Raw genomic sequence first — 21,116 nt, forward strand, 5'->3', positions numbered from 1 at the left:
ACCACCGCCGACATGGTTTGGAGTCGAGTGGCGGGGGTTTGTATGACAGATCCACAAGCAACTGCAATGCTCTCTAGGCAGAGAGCTGGAAAGAGGACCTTCAAGGGCCACCGGGATCCCTGGAAAGATGGAAGGATTCATCTCGTCACGGCCTCCGCGAGCGCTCTCTACACACTACCTCCTCCAGCGCGCCAAGGCGTTAGTCCCACCCTGTCCCACTTGGCTCCACCCACCTGGCGCGCCCGGGTTACTAAACCCTAGCCGCCAGGGTAAGCGACGCGTTCCTAAGCCCCGCCTCCGGGGCGAGGGCGCGCTCCCCCTCCCAGCTCTGCCTAAGCAGTTCCGTTAGCAGCGGGAGGAAAAACCGTCTTTCGGGTCCCCGCCTCTTCACTCCCAACGCTTTACTCCCTACTCCCCCTGCAATCACTACACAGCCAGCTACGGAGGCCCCTAAAGTACAAATATCCCCCAGGCCCTGGCGTATCCTGATAGGTTTTGTCCTTGTTCCTCCAATCGGTCCTAAGGGCCTGCGTTCAATTTTTGTCAGGGATCTGGCTTGTGAGCTTCTTCTGGCGGCAGGAACTCAAGCGCTTTTTACGGAAGCAAAAGTTGTTTGTTTTTTGTTGTGTGTGTGTGTGTTTTGTTTTTTTTGTTTTTTTTTTTGCCGCTGAGGCCTCCCGCATTCCTTCCCTCCCACCTCGCGGAATTGTGGCGGGAGGGGGAGGAGGAAGTCAAGGCGCCTGCGCGGAGAGGCCGCTTTCCATCCGGGTCTCTGTCCGTGCGGTGCAGCAGGTCGGTAGGCGGGAAATGGCGACTGGCTGAAGGAGCTGGTTCTGTTGCTGCTGCGGGCTAAGCGGGAAAGACACCACACATTGCGCAGTCGGGACCATCGCCGGAGCCTGAGGACACTTCTCTGTCGTCACAGTTAGGTAATCCCCCTCGTCCAGACACTGCCGCTGTTTCCAACCTTAGTCCTCCTCCTCTTCCAGGGCCGTCTGCCGGGGTCTCCTCCCCTTCTTAACCGGGTTCTCCAGCGGCTCCGGTGCCTTGGTAGGCATGCACTATTGGCGCCTTGTAAGTGCGCCGTGTGGAGCCGCTCTTCTCTGGACTTTCCCCTGGGAACAGAAAGGGAGCTCACTTCCCGCCAGCTTCAGCTCCCAGGCTGCGGCCTGTGTTGTGATTTCTGGGGTTAGATTTCACTTTGCTACCCACCCCCACCCCGATCTCACGTTCCTAGTCCCAAACCCTGTGGTCCCTCCGGGTAATTGGGTTAGATCAGCTTTTCTAACCTTGGCCCACCTAATGTTTTCGATATTTCATTCTTTTCTAGTATGGTGCTTTTAGGGGGGCGTTGCTCTTTCTCAGTTTTTATAAACATCTTTTGAGGATCTGGAATTAGAGATTTCATCAAGTTCTGTTTATCTTCTATACTGTTAAAATGTTGAGTTGACATTGTTACTTTTTCGAATCAAGAGTAGTAGTAAAGGACAGCCCATGTGGAAGGCCTGTGGTTTCTGTAGTGGTCAATTAAGGGTGAATCTTATCGGCCGTAGTATTCGACGCTTTCTTTGGGTGTTAAATGACTATATGGATGTTTACTTTTTCATTCTTGACTAGAATTCTGTGGTAAATAATTGCATAAGTAAATCGTGTTTATTTACTTCTCACCCTAGTGGTGGCTGGATGTGTGAATGATGTTAAGCACTTTAGAGTACCTTAGGGAAGCCTAAAGAGATACTGCTCGTAAACTGCCCTAAGATCCTGAAATGAAATGTACTTAGTAAATGTTCCTCCAAGGCAAGGATTTATCTTTCTAGTGCTAATAAAGTGGTACCATGATTACTGCCCAGTATGGGTATACATATTAGTGACTTCAATGATAGTTGTATCTTAGTAAATTTCAGATTGTAGATTTCTTTATATACAGTTTCCCCATTCTTTGCCAAGTTTTAAATTTTCATTTGTTGTCCAACTGTAATTCTTATAAAAACAAGGAAACCGCTAGTTAGAGCTAGTTTTATTACCCCCCCCTTTTTTTTAACATTGCAGACCAGTTGTCCTAAAGAGAAGTAATGAGGAGACTGTTGATGTTTTTCAGAATTTGTTTTTCCATCTCATTGAATTTGGGGGCTTGGTGGGGTTTTTTTTTCCCCCTTAACTAGTCAAATTAAATTTTTAAAATATGGTTCATGTTACACATCAGTCGATGTTTATAACTCAAAGGTTTTAGTTCTCTAGGTTCAGTTTAGAAGACTTCACTAATGTTAGGTTATTAGGATTAAATTTCAGTGATAAACAAGAACACACCAACTTCGTTATAGTTGTCATTTGGTAGATTCCCCCCAAGGTCATAAAGAAAGTCAAGGCAAAAGTAGCTCTTAGGTGAAGCAGTCATTTAGGATTGAATTGAACCTCATACTTGTCTTTTAGGACCAAAAGAATAGGGGTTGGGAAGTGGAGGTGAGGGCATATTGGATACTTGCTGAGCCTATTTGTTTAAGGAACAGGGCCAAATATGTGACTTAAAGGAATGTAAAATAAATTATTGGACTCGTGTAGGTTTTATCTCTGTTTTAATGACCTTTTTGGGTAGTCTATAAAGCATTGTTTTTAATAAAATTTGGTTTACAGATAGCTGAGTAAGCGTTGTATGTAGATTTTGTCTTCAAGAATTCTCCCGAATTGTTTTAATTCTGCATTCATTCAGTACCTGTGCTCTTTTCATACTCTTCTCAGTATGGGTTGAAAGGTTGTAAGAGCTCTAAGTGTTATAGTCCTTAATCTCTGTGGACTTGTAGCTGTATAGAAATTCCAAATAGGATTGTATAGAAAAACTGAATAGGATTGGTATGTTTTATAATATTCTACATAATGTCTCGGGTATTTCATTTGAGCATTCTTTTTCCACTGTTAAGAAATTAGGTATTGGGAAAGTTTTTTCTCCCAAATTAATCTAGCTATTCTCATGTTTGAGATTTCTGGTCTAGAGGTTTCTTCACAAGATTATTATAGAACAAAATCCATACAGTTCTGGTTTTAAAAAAATAACTTGGACCTGTTGTTCAGAAAGATGTACTAGGCTCTAGACTTGTAACTATAGAATTAATTGCAGATTGAATGAAATGGTATTAAATTATCTCAGTCATAGGACTGTACTTTGGATTAATGCAGTAAAGTGGTTTGTTAGAATTTGAAGTAAACAGTCTGTAATTATATTTGTAATTTACCAAGTTGTTGTGAAAAGCATAAAGTAGAAAAGACACTGTAAGTCATAAATATCAAATGTTCTGAGAAGGCCTCATATATGGTGTGCTAAGGTAATTATTCTGGGTAGGTTAAAAAGTTACCTGACCATTTTAGGGGCTCCTCCTTGACCCAGTTGGTAGAGTATGCGACTCTTGATCTTGGGCTTGTGAGTTCAAGCCCCACGTTAGAGGTATATAGAGATACTTAAAAATTTTTTTAAATTAAAAAAAATTACCTGTTTTAACTGGGTTAACTACAGAGGGTCATTTGCTCTACTATGAAAATGAGAAGATTTAACAGATATAGGACTTAGGATAAAACCATACAGTTGTAGTTTTAGTTTTCACTTATTTGACATTTGCCATGAGGCATATATCCAAGCCAGACATATATTCAGTACTGGTTGTATATGACTACATTAATTTTTAGTTTAAACTGTATTAAGTTGTAACTGGATCTACATTACAGTTAGGTAGATTAGGTGGTTGACTGTGTAGTATAATTTGAGAATTGCCAGTGCCAAACTTTGTGTCTCTCCTGTGTGTTATGGAATTCTTTTTAAAATGATCTGTTTAAAATCACAAATTCTCTGGAAGAGAAACTTTAAACTATTATCTTTTATTGGCAATATTATTACATATTAGTTTATCAAATAAACTTGCTGGTACTACAAACAGGTGAGGGTTCAGAGGCAGTGGAATGTAGAAGTAAGCTTTTATGTACTTACTGATCAGGAGAGGTGTGGCATATAGGAACACTGTCTAGCAGAGAAAGGCATGGTAGGGGTTGAGTTGTAGTGAGAAGCTTGGGTTTCTTGGAGTCCTTTAAGAATCTTGTGAATCTGACAGTAATGAGGGGTGAGACTAAGTGTGGTCTAAAGAAGAATGGTAGAACCGTGAGGACAAGTACGGCTTATAGGTTTGGCCAGCCCTTTTGTTTGTTTCCCTCATCTGCAGGTCCCCCAGTTAGTATGGTATTTTTAGAAGAGTGGAGGGAAAAACACTGATATGCCACTGAAAAAAAATAGTGTTGTAAAATTTTTATGTAATGAGTCTTTTAACTTTATTATAAGGTCACAATAGGCCAGTTGAGTATATTTTGGATCCCCTGTTTTATGGTATTCATAAACTCTCTTGTATTAATTTAGAGAGATTGTAGGAAAGGAAGTATGTCTAGATGAAACATGAATCATCAGCAGTACTTTGACTTGAGGTTCTAGCAATCAGGTTTTCATAATAGCTATAATAATTTTAGTACAAGGAAATGTGTTTACTACTTTAAACAAACATAAAGCTGTGCTATTAGAAGGCACTTGAATACTTAAGAAATAATTGAGATTAATATTTAGTAATAGTTGCTTATATAGTTTAGGAAGAATGTTTTTTTCCTTTGGACTAAGTACTTCCATATCAAGAAATTCTTTGGGGGGTGTCTGGGTGACTCAGTTGGTTAAGCGTCTCTGCCTTGGACTCAGGTCATGATCCCAGGACCCTGCTCAGCAGGGAGTCTGTTTCTCCCTCTGTGCCTCCCTCTGCTCGGGCTCCCTCTCTCTCAGATAAATAAATAAAATATTAAAAAAAAAAAAAGGAATTCTTTGGGAAATAAAAAAGCAGAGATGTTGCTAAAAGTAAGTAAGAAGGGGAAGATTAAGACCCTGTTAGCAGCATAATCTGATATTTTAAGTTTCTCATGTTGACCAGTTTAAGTAATCTTTGAGTAGGAATTTTTAATGCCTTATTGAAAAAAGAGTATATTAATTTTTTTAAAAGATTTTATTTATTTATTTGAGAGAGAGAGCACACGCATGAGCGGGTTGTGGGGAAGGGCAGAGGGAGAAGCAGTTGGGGGCTCAGTCCCAGGACCCTGGGAACATGACCTGAGCCGAAGGCAGATGCTTAACCGATTGAGCCACCCAGGCGCCCTGAATATATTACTTGTTAAAAATATCCAGAACACATAAGTATCTTTTTAGTTGAGAAAAAACTATGGTTATTTGTTGTAGTAGTAATTGTTTTTTTCCTGGTGTTCCCCAAATATGTATGATTATTCTCTTGCATTGAAAATGATTAACTTCTCACTGACCTTACAAGTACCTGCTTTAGTATATTTTGTTAAATAAGATAATTATACAATCCTTTAATTTTCTGAGGTACTGATAAAAATTATTTGAAAAATATTCACAATCACATTTCAAACAATTGTGCACTTTTTCCTTATTGGGAGTATACCTTTTTATTTTTATTTTTTTTAGTCATAGCAAACAAAAGGTACTTCTGTTAGAGAATTGTGATTATACCTTGTCTTTGACTATTTATTTATTTTTAAAGATTCTATTTTTAAGTAATCTGTGCCCCTAACGTGGGACTCGAACTCATGACCCCAAGATCAAGAGTTGCATGCTCTACCGACTGCCAGCCAGGTGCCCCTACTAGTGATTTAAATAGAAATTCACTCTGGGTGCCTGGCTACCTCAGCCCATAGAACGTGTGACTCTTGATCTTGGGGTTGTGAGTTCAAGTCCCATGTCGGGGGTAGAATTTACTTAAAAAAAAAAAGTTCACCCTTCATAGATCTTGTCTTTAGTTTTTCTCCATCAAAATGACCAGTTTTTATGTGGTAGGTAGTATAAGAATAATAGGGATTATTTCAGATACTGTAAATATATTTTGGGCAAAGGCCTTGGTGTTTTACTACATAATTTTAAAGATTTTTAGTTAATAACTATTTTTCTTTTTTGTCAACATCTCATTGGTTCTTAATAAATTAATGTTTTCTGCAGGTTTCAGATTTCTACTAGCTTGAGAGTAGGTTTAATATAAAATTAATTTTCTTTAAATAGAAGTTTTAATCAGAGTATAAATAAGTAGCTATATTTCTCCTCTTGCTCAGTTTTGGTGAGAACTACTTAAATAAAAAGCACTCTTAGGAAAATTCTGCTAAAATTAAATTCACTTTTTTTATTTTCAATTTTTCGTTGTTAATGTATCTAATAAGTACATTGTAATATGTATATATACAGGTGACCCAGCAAATTAAAAAACAAAAATGTTGGAATATATATATGTCCTAGAAAGGATAGTAATATGATGAAAAATGATAGATTGGAGTGACAAAATTCCTATGTGCTTTTTGAGGAAAAAGAAGTTTCTCATGAATATTATGGTACTCAATTCTTAAGAATTCAGAAATTACATTTTTGCTAACACATTGTATTATAAAGTGTTATTGATAGGAATTTCTTTCATACCATGTAGTTGAATGCCCTTTTTACAAGATGTTTAAACTATATTTATTGGAGGTAGTTAAAATTAAAACAATCTCCAAATTACTGTTCTTTTTTTTAGATTTTATTTATTTATTTGACAGAGAGAGACAGCGAGAGAGGGAACACAAGCAGGGGGAGTGGGAGAGGGAGAAGCAGGCTTCCCGCGTAGCAGGGAGCCCGATGTGGGGCTCGATCCCAAGACCCTGGGATCATGACCTGAGCCGAAAGCAGACACTTAACGAATGAGCCACCCAGGTGCCCCTCCAAATTACTGTTCTATTAAAGATTAGGTTAAAGAAATAAAAAATGTCCTCAGCGGGACATACTACCTCATGCTGTCCATAATATATGTTGATTTTGTCCTAAGGGTATTTCTACTGAGGACATACAAGGTTTTAAGTTGGGGTACTGCTAGTAGTATTTTAAAACATATATCTGAAAGACTGTGCCTTAGTATTTTCAGTGATTAACAAACTGAATAATGCCCTCTATTCTCATAGAGTGTTTTAGTCATCACTAATTTAACAATCCACATATTTTGTTTCTCCAGAGAAAAATAATTGATCATGGATTTAGAAAAAGCATTCTTTGTTGTTCTTGTTCATCAAAGCAAACTTTGAGAGGAAAAAAACCTCATAATTTAATCAACCTAACTCAGCAGCTCTTTTATTTTTTGTATATTCTCTATATTTTGACAAATGCTTTTGACTATAAGTTTATTATATTTAGTAGTTTCTGAAGAATCCTATAATGTTAGCTAATAAAAAAAGACAAAATCATGTATCAAAAATAGTAATAACCCAAAAAGACCACCTATCTTTATCACACACTTTTTGGGGGAAGGATTTGATGAAAACTCTCCTTGTACTGGAGTTGATGCTTATATAATACCCCTCTACATACTCCTTCTGCTCTAGTTGACTTTTGACTTTTATTAGGTGGTAAGTGGGAGGGACAGAGAAATCTCTTCCTTCTCTGAAGTCATTTAATGAAAGCTTAGGGAAGTAGTGGAGATTAAAGTGGAGAGTTGCAATACCTGAAGCTGTTGATTTCAGATTAGTCAGGCTAGAAATAAACCGTGAAAACAGATGCTGACACTTTTGAAAATGTTATTTGGTATCAATGAAGGCAGTGATTTTTAGCTTTTTCTTTCATAATATAAATTTTAATATAAATTTAGTAGTGATACCATTTGTAATAGTATAAATTAACAAACCCATGGAAATCTAGAGCTAGAGGAGACCAAAGGGGTCATCTAGTCCAGTAAAGCCTTTGTTTTATTAATGATGAACCATTTTGAAGATTTTTTAACATGTAGTAAATGTTTGTCTTAATTAGGGTGCTGTGGGATGAGTTGTATGTAATAGAAGGATGAAAACAGCTCAGATTAATTAATGACTCATTTCCCATTTTGGCAGCTTTTTTCTTTTGGTAAAATTTACATGTAGTGAAATGCACAGATCTGATGTCCAGTAACAACTTCTGCTGTTGAGGAAATGAAATGCTAGAGTGATTGAATGACTTAATCATTGCCTGATCAGTGTCACAGCTAACTAATGATAGATTCGGGATGGGTACCTCCCTGTTACCCCTTCAGTATCTCCCTGAGGAGGCTACTCCATAACCTTGCATGCATATATTCTTTATATAGCTAATGTATAATTTGTATATACCTAAATTTTCTGGGAAAACCCAGACTTTCCTTTAAAGTTTGATTTCTGATCTTTTTACAGTTTTCTTTATTACCTACTTTTATTTCCCTCTTCTCTGCTTTATTCAGCAAATACTTGTTTAAAGGATATACATCAGTTTAGTCCTAGATAATTTGTTAAGAATCCTTTATATATGCAGTGTGCTCTTTTGTTGTTTTGATAGAAATTTGTGCACTCTAGACCTCAATAGCAAATTATTGAGTTTATGCTTGTAGCATTATTATAATTTTGTTAACACAAGATAATTTGTAACTGTAATTGTTTGCTTCAAATATTGCTTGGAATCAGGGATTTTGTGAAGAGGAAGGAAATCTTATGAGGAAGGAACATTTTTAGTTTTATTTATAGGCCTCTTTTTTGTGAGCAGGAATTGATTGCTGCAGTGAGGATTATTTATGTTTTAGTGACATAGTTTTTTTTCCCTTTCTCTGGTCTCTGAGGAAAATGAGAAAAATTATGGTTCAGTTAAACAAAGATTGAGTTTTCTTTTGTGCCAGGTTACTGGAGTTACAGGTAAGACTTTTGCCTTCAAGACTCTTACAGTCTAGTGGAGCTAAAGATATTTAAATTATTTCAGTAGGATTTGTTAAGAGCTTAAGTAGAGATAATCATAGGTTTACCATAGGCTTAGGGATGTGGAGGTGGTTACTTAACTTACGGGGTGCATGTTACTTGGGCTTTCAGTGATGAAGATAAGAATTAGTTTAGTTGAAAGAATGTTTGAGGTAGAGAAAAGCAGAACAGTGTGGACAGGAACTATTATTGGAGCACGTAGAGTGGGGCAGCAAATAGCAATGAAAAAAGACTTGGAGTGATAGATTGTGTAGGGTTTTATATATAATGCCGGAGTTTAGTCTTTATTTTGAAGGCAGTTAATAAGAAGGAACAGGCAGATTTGTGGAGTGTGGAGGATGGATTTAAAGGGGACAAGTGGGCGCCTGGGTGGCTCAGTTGGTTAAGCGACTGCCTTCGGCTCAGGTCATGATCCTGGAGTCCCTGGATCGAGTCCCGCATCGGGCTCCCTGCTCGGCAGTGAGTCTGTCTCTCCCTCTGACCCTCCTCCCTCTCACGTGCCCTTTCTCATTCTCTCTCTCTCAAATAAATAAATAAAATCTTTAAAAAAATAAAAAAAAAATAAAGGGGACAAGTTGAGAAATGTTTTAGAGGTAAAATCATCAGGATTGGTGATCGACTATAGGGGACAAGAGAGAGGAGGAATGAATAGGATGTTTAGGGTGATTTCTGGTTTGGTTGATTAGGTAGATGGTTGGTAGCGTTATTTGTGATCAAGAATATAGGAGGGGCTCCTGGCTGGCTCAGTTCGTAGAGCATGTGGCTTTTGATCTCGGAGTCATGAGTTTGAGCCCCACATTGGGTGTAGAAATTGCTTAAATAAACTTAAAAAAAAAAAGGAATAAAGTAGGAAATATATAGTAGGAAGAGCAGGTTTGGGTATGGGGGTGGGATGGGAATGTGGGTGGGAAAGTGAGTTCAGTTTTGGGTAAGTTGAATTTAGGTGCCACGTGTTGAGTGTGTTGAGAAGTGTTGAGAAGGCTGTTGGATGTGAGTCTGAAATTTAGAGGGGATAGGGAAGCTAGCAGAATTAATTTTGTAATTGATAGTGAACATTTGGAAGAGGCTTTCTCCCTACGCCCTAAGCCCACACTACTTTTCCAAACCTTTTAGCTGTCCTGTAGGTAAATAGAAAGCAAACTTCATTGCCGAGTTTTAGATTGCTGAGCCATCAGCTTTTTCTATTCCTGTAATGAGATCTGGTTTAAATGTTGAAAAAAGTGGAAACGTTTTACATTATATACTTTCCCCCCCTGCAGGGTCATGAGTTCTTAGGCTTAACATGTCATTGCCCCCATTGCTATGTTTGTTTTATGATGTAATCTACCTAAATTGTACCATTTTCATTCATTAGTAGTACATTTATTTCCCTAGTGTATTCATTTCCCAATCTTGTTTTATTCTATATTACTGATAATAGAAAAGAGCTTACCTAGTAATGGAGCTCCAGAAAACCTAGAGGATATGTTAAATTCTAACATAAATAGAATTACCAAGATGAAGCAGTATGTGCATGTTCAAAATTCTTCCCTTTATATTTTAAGTTTAAGTAATAATATTAGGTTATTGCAGATGTTGTGTATGCAATTTCTGATTGGTACTTGGCCCAATTAATATGTATCATTTAATTTTGTTATCAGGGTAATGCTGACCTCATAAAATGAGTTGGGAAGTGTTTCCTTTTTCTTTTTTTTTCTTTTTTTTTTTAAAAGATTTTATTTATTTATTTGAGAGAGAGAGAATGAGAGAGAGCACATGAGAGGGGGGAGGGTCAGAGGGAGAAGCAGACTCCCTGCCGAGCAGGGAGCCCGATGCGGGACTCGATCCAGGGACTCCAGGATCATGACCTGAGCCGAAGGCAGTTGCTTAACCAACTGAGCCACCCAGGCGCCCCGTGTTTCCTTTTTCTAAAAGAGTTTGTGTCGATTTGGTGTTTTTTGTTTTTGTTTTAAATGTTTGGTAGGATTCTCCAGTGAAGTCATCTGCACCCCTGTGTTGGACACTTTTCCTATAATTTCAATTTATTAAAATAGATACAGGGCTGATCAGGTTACCTGTTGTGTGAGCTTTGGTGGTTCATGTTTTTTGAGGAATTTGACCATTTTATCTAAACTGTTGAATATATGGACATAAAGTTATTTGAAATATTCCATTATTGTTCTTATAATGTCTGTGGGATGTGTACTGATTTTCCCCTTTCCATTCCTGATATTTGTAATTTGTGTCTTTTTTTTTTTCCTCAGTCTTGCTAGAGGTTTATCAATTTACTGATCTTTTCTAAAAATCAACTTTTGGTTTTTTGAGTTTTCTGTTTTTGTAAAACTCATTGGTTTTTGTTTCTGTTGAATGCTTTGTCTTTTGACAGTGGGTTGTATATTTCTTTTTTGTGTGTCTTGCAGTATTTTATCAAATGCCAGATATCATGAATAGCGCAGTAGGGACTGAGTAGAGACCGGGATTTTTAGTGTAGGGGGTCTGGATGAGTTGAATTTTGGTTTTGTTGTTGCAAAGGATTTTTTTTTTCTTTGCAAAGAATATTTTAAGTGCGCCATTGATTTCATACCTCTCTAGTGTTACTTTGTCCTTTAGCTAGAAACTGAGGCATGAGAATGTGTTTCTCAGTTTTCCTGATTGACTCTCGGTTTTTGGCTTTCCTTGTGCCCTTGTGCCTCTGTGTGGACTGTAGATGCTCCTGATTCTCTTCCAGTGATATATTACAGTTGTGTTAATCTGTGCTTGTTCACCTGGTGGTGGAGTCAGGAATATCTTTGTTGTCCTGGTTCAGTCTCAATATAGGGTAGGCCCTGTGTATCTAGACATCAGGGGTGGGGCTCTGTCAGTGATTGCCCCTCTATGCTAAATTAGGCCTTGCATCTTTTCAGGTCTTGTTTTCAAGCCTTGCCTCAGTGGTAGGAGGTAGCTGAAGGCAATGGTATTAAGATCCTGGGCCCAAAACTGTTTTCCTGCCCCTCCCATAGTGGTAGAAGGGTTTTTCTTTGACTCTACCATCATTTTAATGATGTCTTCACTTATGCCCTGAAGGTGACTGGACTTGCTGCCCCTCCCCCAGCTTTAAAATTTTCTTTCCTTAGGGGAGAAGGATCTGGTTAGGGCTTTGATATTTTTTCCCTGGTAGAAGCTGCTCTTCTCTTCAGCCCTGCACTACAGAAGATTCTTTCTAGTCACATGTTCCCACATTGGGAGCACCTGGTGGAGGTCTGTGGCAAAAATACTGCAAATATAGAGTCCCATGGGGTCTAGGGCTCCCAGGAGTACTACACTGTATGACAGCCCACTTTGCCTTAAGGCATTTATTAACAATTAGACGAATTCTTTTTACCTGCTTTTATGGCACTGCTGTCTTTCCCCTTGTTCTGCAGGTGAGCCAGCGCTTACATCCTTGTCTTTTCTTGAATACTTATTTGGTTGTCCTATGACCTCAGCTCTCTGATGGGTTCAAGAAAAGTTTGATTTTGCAGTTTATACAGTTTTTTAATTGTTGTTAAGCTGGTAGCAGCATTTTCCCCCCCAACTTCCTGTTGTGTAGGCAGACCCCAGTTAATGTATAAAAATGGATCTTTAGGCAAAATTCCACAATTAGAGGAGGTTTCCTGTCTGTTCTAGAGCTGTAGTTTGTAATTCCATGAATTCTTTGTGCTCAGGTTGCTTGGGATAAACTCCCTCTACCTTTTCCATGGTTTAGTCCCTGTTGGGGCCTGACATTTTGGCGTCCGGTGCCACAAGGACCGCCCGATGATGGTACGCTGGGACCGCCAGCAAGGGTGGAAGGTGGAGGTGCCGGGATGGAACATAGCAGCGGGAAGAGCAAATTTTTTCCTCTTCCCTAAACATTGCAGTTACTCCCCAACTACCTTATGGTCAGCCCCTCCTTTACAATTTTTGTTATCATTCCCCCAAACCCGTCTTTCTCCCAACCCTATTTATCCTTCCATTCCATTTCCTATTATGAAAGGCCCAGAAAAACCAGGTAATACTAAAATTTTTGATCCCAAACTTAGATGAAATATTTCTGTACTTTGTATATCTGACGATCCAGCATTTTTTGGTCTATGGGTTATTTTGTCAGTTCTTATCAGTAGTAAATATATAAACAGAATATGAGGGCAGATTTTACTTAGTCCCCTTTTCTGTACTTTTTTTTTCCTTTTCTGTACTTCTGTTCTTCCCCTTTTTAGTGTAGTTTGTTAAAAAATAAAAAGAAGGGGCGCCTGGGTGGCTCAGTCATTGAGCGTCTGCCTTAGGCTCAGGTCATGATCCCAGTGTCCTGGAATCGAGCCCCACGTCGGGCTCCCTGCTCCGCGGGAAACCTGCTTCTCCCTCTCCCACTCCCCCTGCTTGTGCTCCCTCTCTCGCTGTGTCTCTCTCTGTCAAATAAATAAAATCTGAAAAAAAAAGAAAAGGGGTTTTGTTTTCTCATTCCAGAGTCCCCATCTCTCACTCTCTTGGAAACCTTTACCTTACGTTATCATTAGTGGCTCAGAAAAAGGGATTAGATGGAGATCTGTAGGTTCCCCCCCGCTTTTAATTATGGTAAAATATACAGAACATAAAATTCACCTTTTAAACCATTTTTAAATGTACAGTTCAGTGGTACTAACTACATTCATCTTGTGCAGCCATTACCACTATCCATCTCCTGAACTTTTTCTTCTTCCTAATGTGAAACTCCGTATCTATTAAATAATAGCCCTCTTTCCCTTCCTTCCTCCAGGCCCTGGCAACCACTATTCTACTTTATAGCTCTATTGAATTTGAGTAGGTACCTCATGTAAGTGAAATCATACATTATTTGTCCTTTTGTGACTGTTTTATTTTCCTTAGCATAATGTTATCAAGTTTCATCCATGTTGTAGTATATTGCAGAATTTCCTTCCTCTTTAGGGCTAAATAATATTCCATTGTATATTCATATCAAATTTTGTTTATCCACTTACCTGTTTTTTTTTTTTTTAAGATTTTATTTATTTATTTGACAGAGAGAGAGAGCGCACAAGCCGGGGGAGAGGGAGAAGCAGGCTCCCCATCGAGCAGGGAGCCAAATGCGGGACTCGATCCCAAGACCCTGGGATCATGACCCGAGCTGAAGGCAGATACTTGACTGAGTCACCTCAGCACCCCTCCACTTATCTGTTGATAGACACTTTTGCTTCCACCTTTTGGCTGTTGTGAATAATGCTGCTGTGAATATGGCTATACAAATATCTGTTTGCTTTCAATTCTTTATAGAGTATATACCTAGAAGTAGAATTGCTAGATCATATGGTAATTCTATGTTTAATTTTTTGAGGAACTGCCATAGTGACTGAACCATTTTCCACAGTGACTGAACCATTTTACATTCTTATCAACAATGCACAAGGGTTCCAGTCTCTCCACATCCTTTTGACACCTCTTATTATCTGTCTTTTTGATTATAGCCATCCTAGTGGGTGTGAAGAGGTATCTCATTGTGGTTTGGTTTGCATTTCCCTAATGATTAGTGATGTTGAGCATTTTTTGATGTGCTTATTTGTACATCTTCTTTGGACAAATACCTGTTCAAGTCTTTTACCCATTTTTGAACCAGGTTATTTGATTTGTTGTTGTTGTTGTAGTTTTTCAAAAATATTCTGGATATTAAGCCTTATAAGATATATGATTTGCATATATCTTATTCACTGTTGATAGTGTCCTTTGATGCACAAAAGTTTTCACTGTTGATAGTGTCCTTTGATGCACAAAAGTTTTTAACTGTGACGTAGTCCAATTTATCTTTTTTTCCTTTTGTTGCCTATGCTTTGGTGTCATATCCAAGAAATCATTGCCAAATTCAGGGTCATGTGGTTGTCCCCCGTTTTCTTCTAAGAGTTTTATAGTTTTAGCTCCTAAGGTCTTTGATCCATTTTGAGTTAATTTTTATATATAATGTAAGGTAAGGATCCAGTTTCATTTTTTTGCATTTGGATACTCAGTTTTCCCAGCACTAGAGATCGATAGTTTTACTATCAATAGGCTTGGTGTAGAAATATGGAATATAGTTTTCCACATGTTGGTATAATGGTTTAGATTCTAGATTTTTTTTTTTTTCAAGATTTATTTATTTTAGAGAGAGCAGGGGAAGGGTAGATGCGGGGTAGAGAAGGAGACAGAAGGAGAGAGAATCTCAAGGAGACTCCCCACCAAACATGGAACCTGATTTGGGGCCAGATCCCAGGACCCTGAGATTATGACTTGAGCCAAAACTAAGAATCCGATGCTTAACGAACTGAGCCACCCAGGCACCCCTCGGTTTTTCTATTCAGTTACATTATGGGTAAAAATATGACATAGGAGCTCCCCTGGAACTGTAATCCCCATTTGTAACACTATTTCTATGAGAAGTTTTATTTTGAGCTCCCAACTGCCAATTTGTAAACACAGCTGTTTGTAAGTTAACCCTATTTTAAGGCTTTGTATAGAAGGGTTCAGCAGGAAAATCACTTGTGAATGACTGTGTATTTAGAAAAGAGCAGAGGTAAAAACAAACTTTAGAGGCTGATGGGAAATTAAAATTATTGGTACCTTTTTAATTAGTTTCTTATTGGTGATAAATACACCATTTTTACATTGTCGGTTATTTTTATTGAAATGACCTGGAAATTGTTACCTAAACAGTTCTGCCATTTTTTCCACCTCATTTTCCTCCGTCATAAGATGGAAATAATGGATGCTACTTTATGCTGTTGAAAGATTAAGTGAAATAATATATTAGAAAGCACTTAGGACAGTGCCTTGCACCTAGTAGTTAATAAAGGACAGCTGTTGGTTAATATGTCACTTTAATTTTTTCCATGTTCAGGTAAATGTAGGTACTTTATTTTTGAAAAGGGTAAGTTAAGGGTTGGTTTTCTGGAGTGGACAGGAAACTTAATAGAAAACCAACACAATACATTTTACAGTGCTTTGGTAGTGTGCTTGTTTGGATTATGTTTCAGTATTCAGGTAAGCATGGACATTTGAGCCTTTATTTTAGGATTTTAGTAATTTGCAAGAAATGCCAAGAGATTAAATTAGCAAATATTTATTGAGATCCTGGGATATACAAAGTATTTTTGAAGTGTTAAATATAGTTCCACTATTTTGAGGAGTTGGGGCAAATAATGCAAATATCTTCCTCTAAATTAAGCCATAGTTGGCAAACTAAAAAGTTAAATAATATTTGTTTTTAAGTATTAAAATGAAAAAAAATTTTCGAGCTTTGGGTTTAAAACAAGGAAAATTAAGCTTAACCAATTTGCTGGAGTTAAATTCTTCTTAGAAATTTTTTCTTTATTTTCTTTATTTGTTTTTTAAGTAGGCTCTGGGCCCAGTATGGAGCCCAGTGCGGGGCTTGAACTCATGACCCTGAAATCAAGACCTGAGCTGAGATCAAGAGTCGGATGCATAACTGACTGAGCCACCTGGGTGCCCCTAGAAATTCTTTATTAAATAAGGGAATTAATGGTATATTGCAGGTTTTATTCAGTTCACTTTAAAAGTTTTTTTGGTTAGAACTCATTTAACATTTTAAAATATTTGCATTGGGAAGTAGTGAACTTCATGTCTCCTTAAGCATTTGAGCACATTCTAGGTTACCTTTATTATTATTATTTTTTTAAAGATTTCATTTATTTGACAGAGAGAGACACAGTGAGAGAGGGAACACAAGCAGGGGGAGTGGGAGAGGGAGAAGCAGGCTTCCCGCAGAGCAGGGAGCCCGGTGCGGGGCTCGATCCCAGGACCCTGGGATCATGACCTGAGCTGAAGGCAGATGCTTAACCACTAAGCCACCCAGGCGCCCCTAGGTTACCTTTAGACAGGAAGACTACCTGAAAGATTACTGCTTTGGTTGGGGAAGTTGAACTAAAGTCTTTTTCAACTTTAGTATTTTGATCCTTAGGAAAAAAAATGAGGAAAGGGCATACATAAGTATTTAATGAAATGGGGACTAGAGGTAGCGTATAAATATAATTAAAACATTTAATTTAACCAGTCATTATGACAATTTAATGTCATTTTTTACTTTCAATTAACAAACATTTTAAAAAAATTAAAAAGAAATTCTGATACGTAAGATTCAGTATGTGGATAGCTGGGGCCCTCCTTAGTCTCTCCTGTGCATGTGTATTGCCTTAGCCAGGAATCTGAATGTCCCAACACCCCTGCAACTTCAGGCTATTAGAGCTGTTGGCCCTCCTAGTTTGCCTGCCATAGAAATTATTACTTATACCAAAATTGTCACTTATACTGATGACCACTCAGTGTGGTCATTGCCCGACTGCTTTAAATCATGTGAGTCTCTTATTGTGACCTCAAATTTGGCAGTCCTCTCAGCCTGACAAACCATCTGAGCTTGCAGGTGGAGGATACAGGAGTAGAGCAGCCCCAGACTGACACAGACTCCTAATGTTCTTACCCAAAGTTGAGCAGTTTTATAAGCATTCTCAGATTGTTATATGCCTTTGGTTGATTTCTAGAGTACTGAAATGGTGGTTTTTGTTATTTTGTCCAACTGAATGGTTCCTTTTTGGGGAGGTTTATTGACCATAGTCCGAATTCCAGGGATTTTATTTTAACTTCCTCTGTATCTCTGTCTTCTTCTTCCATACTGTATCTAGGTTCCTGAGGACCCAGTAGATGACAGACCTGGAATTAGAAAACTAAATATTAGATTTATCTCCTAACAGTCTCACAATAGCAATGCCAGTGCTGTTATCATACATATGATTATTGAAGCCATATATACACTTTTTGCTGTGTTCTTCCTATTCATTCCTCACCTTTAAATAGTTAAATATATTTACATTGTCAGAGAATATACATACTATACGCTCTCCCTTTCAACCTTCATTTTATTTTTGCTGTATGAGTAACTACATGTTGTATGTTTGATACTCACCATTTGTTCTTATGCAGTATCTGTAGTTAGTTTGGTTTTCTCATGTGCTCTGTTTGATTTTTTGGCAAGGCCTCCAAAGGCACAGTATTCCTAGAGTTTTTGCTCATTGATAATAGTTTGTGGCCATTATTCCTGTTATCTTTGTTGGATATAAAATCCTGTTCTTTTCTTGATTATTTTAAATATGTTACTCCATTTTTTGTCTGGCATAAAGTGTTGTGATTGAAAAATTTAGAGTAGTCTAATGTTTTTTCCATTATAAAGGCACTTAGTGCATGCCTACATCAAGGTTCTGCAAACTGCTGCAGATGGGCTGACTGCCTGTGTTTGTAAACACAGTTTTAGTGTACGCAGCAGCCATGTTCATTCACTTACATACTGTTTTTGGATGCTTTTGCTATACAGTGCCATACACACTATTGAAACCAATGAGCATGGTCTAGACACTGATATTTGAATTTCATTTAACTTTCACCCTGTGGTCTGCAAGCCTAAAATATTTACTGTGTTTTATAAGAAAAGTTTGCCTACATCTGGCTTAGATGCACAAAGGATTTTTCCCTCTTTAAAGTTCAGTAAAGCTCTAGTAATTCATACCAGACTGTTTCGTCACATTTGCTATTCTCAGGTCTGTTTCTTTCAGTACAGTGGTTTCAAACTTTTTCTATTTCTGGAAAGTTCTCTTGTTTTTGAGTATCTGATCTATTTTCAATATTTACCAGTTTCTCTTGAATCTTTTTTTTAAGTAATCTCTTCACCCAACATGGGGCTTGAACTCACAACCCTGAGATCAAAAGTTGCATGCTCCACCAACTGAGCCAGCCAGGCACCCCTTGAATCTTCTATAATGTGCGAAAATATTCCTTCTTTGTTCTGTTCATTTAATTTTTTGTTCCTTCTTTTTTGTCTATTTCTGAAACGATTTTTTTTTTTTTAATTTTTTTCTGTGTTCTTTCAATTCGTTTCCCTCTCTTCAAATCCTGGTTAAATGGTTTAGTATCAGTGTCTCAGCTTGCTTGGAAATAGTGTGTAGTTGTGATCTGTTTTTGTGGACTTACCTTTTGCAGTCTTATTGTCTGTAGAAAGTTAGGGGTTTAAAAATTTTTTTTTTTAATATTTTATTTATTTTTTTAAAAGTAGGCTCCACATCCAATGTGGGGCTCGAACTCATGACCCCAGGATCAGGAGTCACATACTCTACCGACCGAGCCAGCCAGGCACCCCAAAAAGTTAGGGGTTTTATTCTGCACACGCGCTGTCTCTCTCTTTTTGTTTCTATTTTTTGCTTATGACTGTATGGGCTCTGATCTAATTTCTGTTACTTTTTAATGTGAAATTTGTTTTCCTGAACTTTTAGGAGGAGGTTTGGTTGAAGACAGTTTTTGACTTAAATGGAGCTTTCTGTTATTTTCTGTGTTCAAAAATACGGAGTATTGCTCTCTTGAGATTGCTTATGTTCCTCTGCCCCCCTTTTTCTAGATGTTCTCTTTGCTTTTCTCATTTGATCCTGTCCTACTCTATTTTGACTTAATTCAATTTCTTCTCAGTGTTGAATCCTGTTGGTAGCTCTGGTAGTGAGTGTTTTTGTTGTTGCCGTTGTTTTTGATGGAAAATATCAAACATATGCACAAAGTACACAGAATGGTATTATGAAGCCCCATATGACCATCACTCAGTTTGAGTACTTATTAACATTTTGTCTGTCTTTTGGATCTATATCCCCACCCACTCCCAACTTCCTGCTACCTGGTTGGTATTGTTCATAAAAACTTTTTGCAGGTGTTTATTTTGGTAAAATTTACATACTTTGAAACACATAGATTTTAGCTTTAAGTTTTGACAAATAGATCCACACTCCATCACATATATGTCATTTCTTTTCCCCAAGACAGCTTCTATTCTAATTTGTTTCTCCTTAGGTTATTTTTCCCTCTGATAGAATTTCTCTTTAATGGTGTCATCAAATATGTATTCTTTTGTGTCTGCCATTGCTCAGCATAATGTCAGAGATTCTTTCATGTTGATGATAATAATAGTTGTTTTCTGTTTTTGATTATTATTCCACTGTGTGAAAACACCACAGTATTCATTTTTCTGTCCCTGTTTCCAGTTTGGGGCTATTGTAAATAAAGCCTGACAGGAACATTTTTGTAAAAGTATGCTGTGGACATGTTTACACTCTTAGATAGAAACTTAGAAGTGAAAAAATTACTGGATCAAGGGGTGAAATGTTGTTGAATAGAAATTTACCAAAAACCTAACATTCCCACCAGGAGAATATGAGAATGTTTGTTCCAATTCTTTGCTACCATTTATTATTGTCAGTCTTTTTTTTTTTTTTTTTTTAAAGATTTTATTTATTTATTTGACAGAGAGAGACACAGTGAGAGAGGGAACACAAGCAATGGGAGTGAGAGAGGGAGAAGGAGTCTTCCTGCGGAGCATGGAGCCCGATGTGGGGCTCGATCCCAGGACCCTGGGATCATGACCTGAGCCGAAGGCAGACGCTTAATGACCGAGCCACCCAGGCGCCCCTATTGTCAGTCTTTTTAATTGTTGCCTTTCAAGTAGATATGGATTAGTCTATTTTAATTTCAGCTTGCACTTCTGATGGTGAATTATATTGAGCAGCATTTCATTTCATGATTGGCTTGTGGCCAATCATCTAGCTTTTATGAAGTGTCTTCTCAGGTCTTTTTAATTTTTATGAAGTCTAGTTACCTAGTTTTTGCTTTTGTGGTTATTCTTCATACAATATCATGTCCTCTGGATATAGTTGTACTTTTTCCTTTCTAATGTGAATTTCTTTTATTTCTTACTTGTCTTTCTAATTCCATGCATGAACCTCCAGTAAAATGTTGAATAAAAGTGGTGAGAGTAGACAACCTTGTCTTATTCTTGACCTTAGGAGGAAAGCGTGTAGTTTTCATTATGCAGCATGATGTTAGCTGTGGAGTTTTTGTAGATGTCTTTTCTCAGGTTTAAGAAGTTCTCTTCTATTCCCGGTTTTTTTTTTAGTATTTTTATTTTGAAAAGGTGTTGGGCTTGGTCAAGTGCTCTCTCTTTTTTTTTCCCCCCACATCTTTTTGAGATGATCATATGGAATTTTTCCTTTATTTTTTTAATAGGGTGTATTATATTGATTGATTTTTCCTATGTTAAACCAGCCTTGCATCCCTGGGATAAAACCCACTTTGGTCATGATGTGTGTTCCTTTTATAAAGCTGCCGGAGGGATGCCTGGGTGGCTCAGTCAGTTAAGCATCTGCCTTTGGCGCGGGTCATGATCCCAGGATCCTGGGATCGAGTGCCGCATCGGGCTCCTTGCTCAGCAGGGAGCCTGCTTCTCCCTCTGCCTGCCTCTTACCCTGCTTGTGCTCTCTCTCACTGTCTCTGACAAATAA

At 37.9% G+C, this 21,116-nt stretch overlaps 1 protein-coding gene across 3 annotated transcripts in view; it reads left to right on the plus strand.

Moving 5' to 3' along the window:
• The first annotated feature begins 421 nt into the window (after nt 1-421).
• Nucleotides 422-21,116, plus strand: part of CTDSPL2 (CTD small phosphatase like 2) — a 76,734-nt gene continuing 56,039 nt past the window's right edge. The window contains exon 1 of one of the 3 annotated variants that reach the window (XM_032417112.1): nt 422-929. The gene's annotated coding sequence lies outside the window, so the exon portion shown is untranslated. The remainder of the gene's footprint in view (nt 930-21,116) is intronic. The other 2 variants (XM_032417111.1, XM_032417109.1) reach the window with 2 other exon arrangements.

The sequence above is a fragment of the Phoca vitulina genome, unplaced genomic scaffold (assembly GCF_004348235.1).
Source record: "Phoca vitulina isolate PV1807 unplaced genomic scaffold, GSC_HSeal_1.0 scaffold20, whole genome shotgun sequence".
In the NCBI taxonomy this organism is placed as follows: domain Eukaryota; kingdom Metazoa; phylum Chordata; class Mammalia; order Carnivora; family Phocidae; genus Phoca; species Phoca vitulina.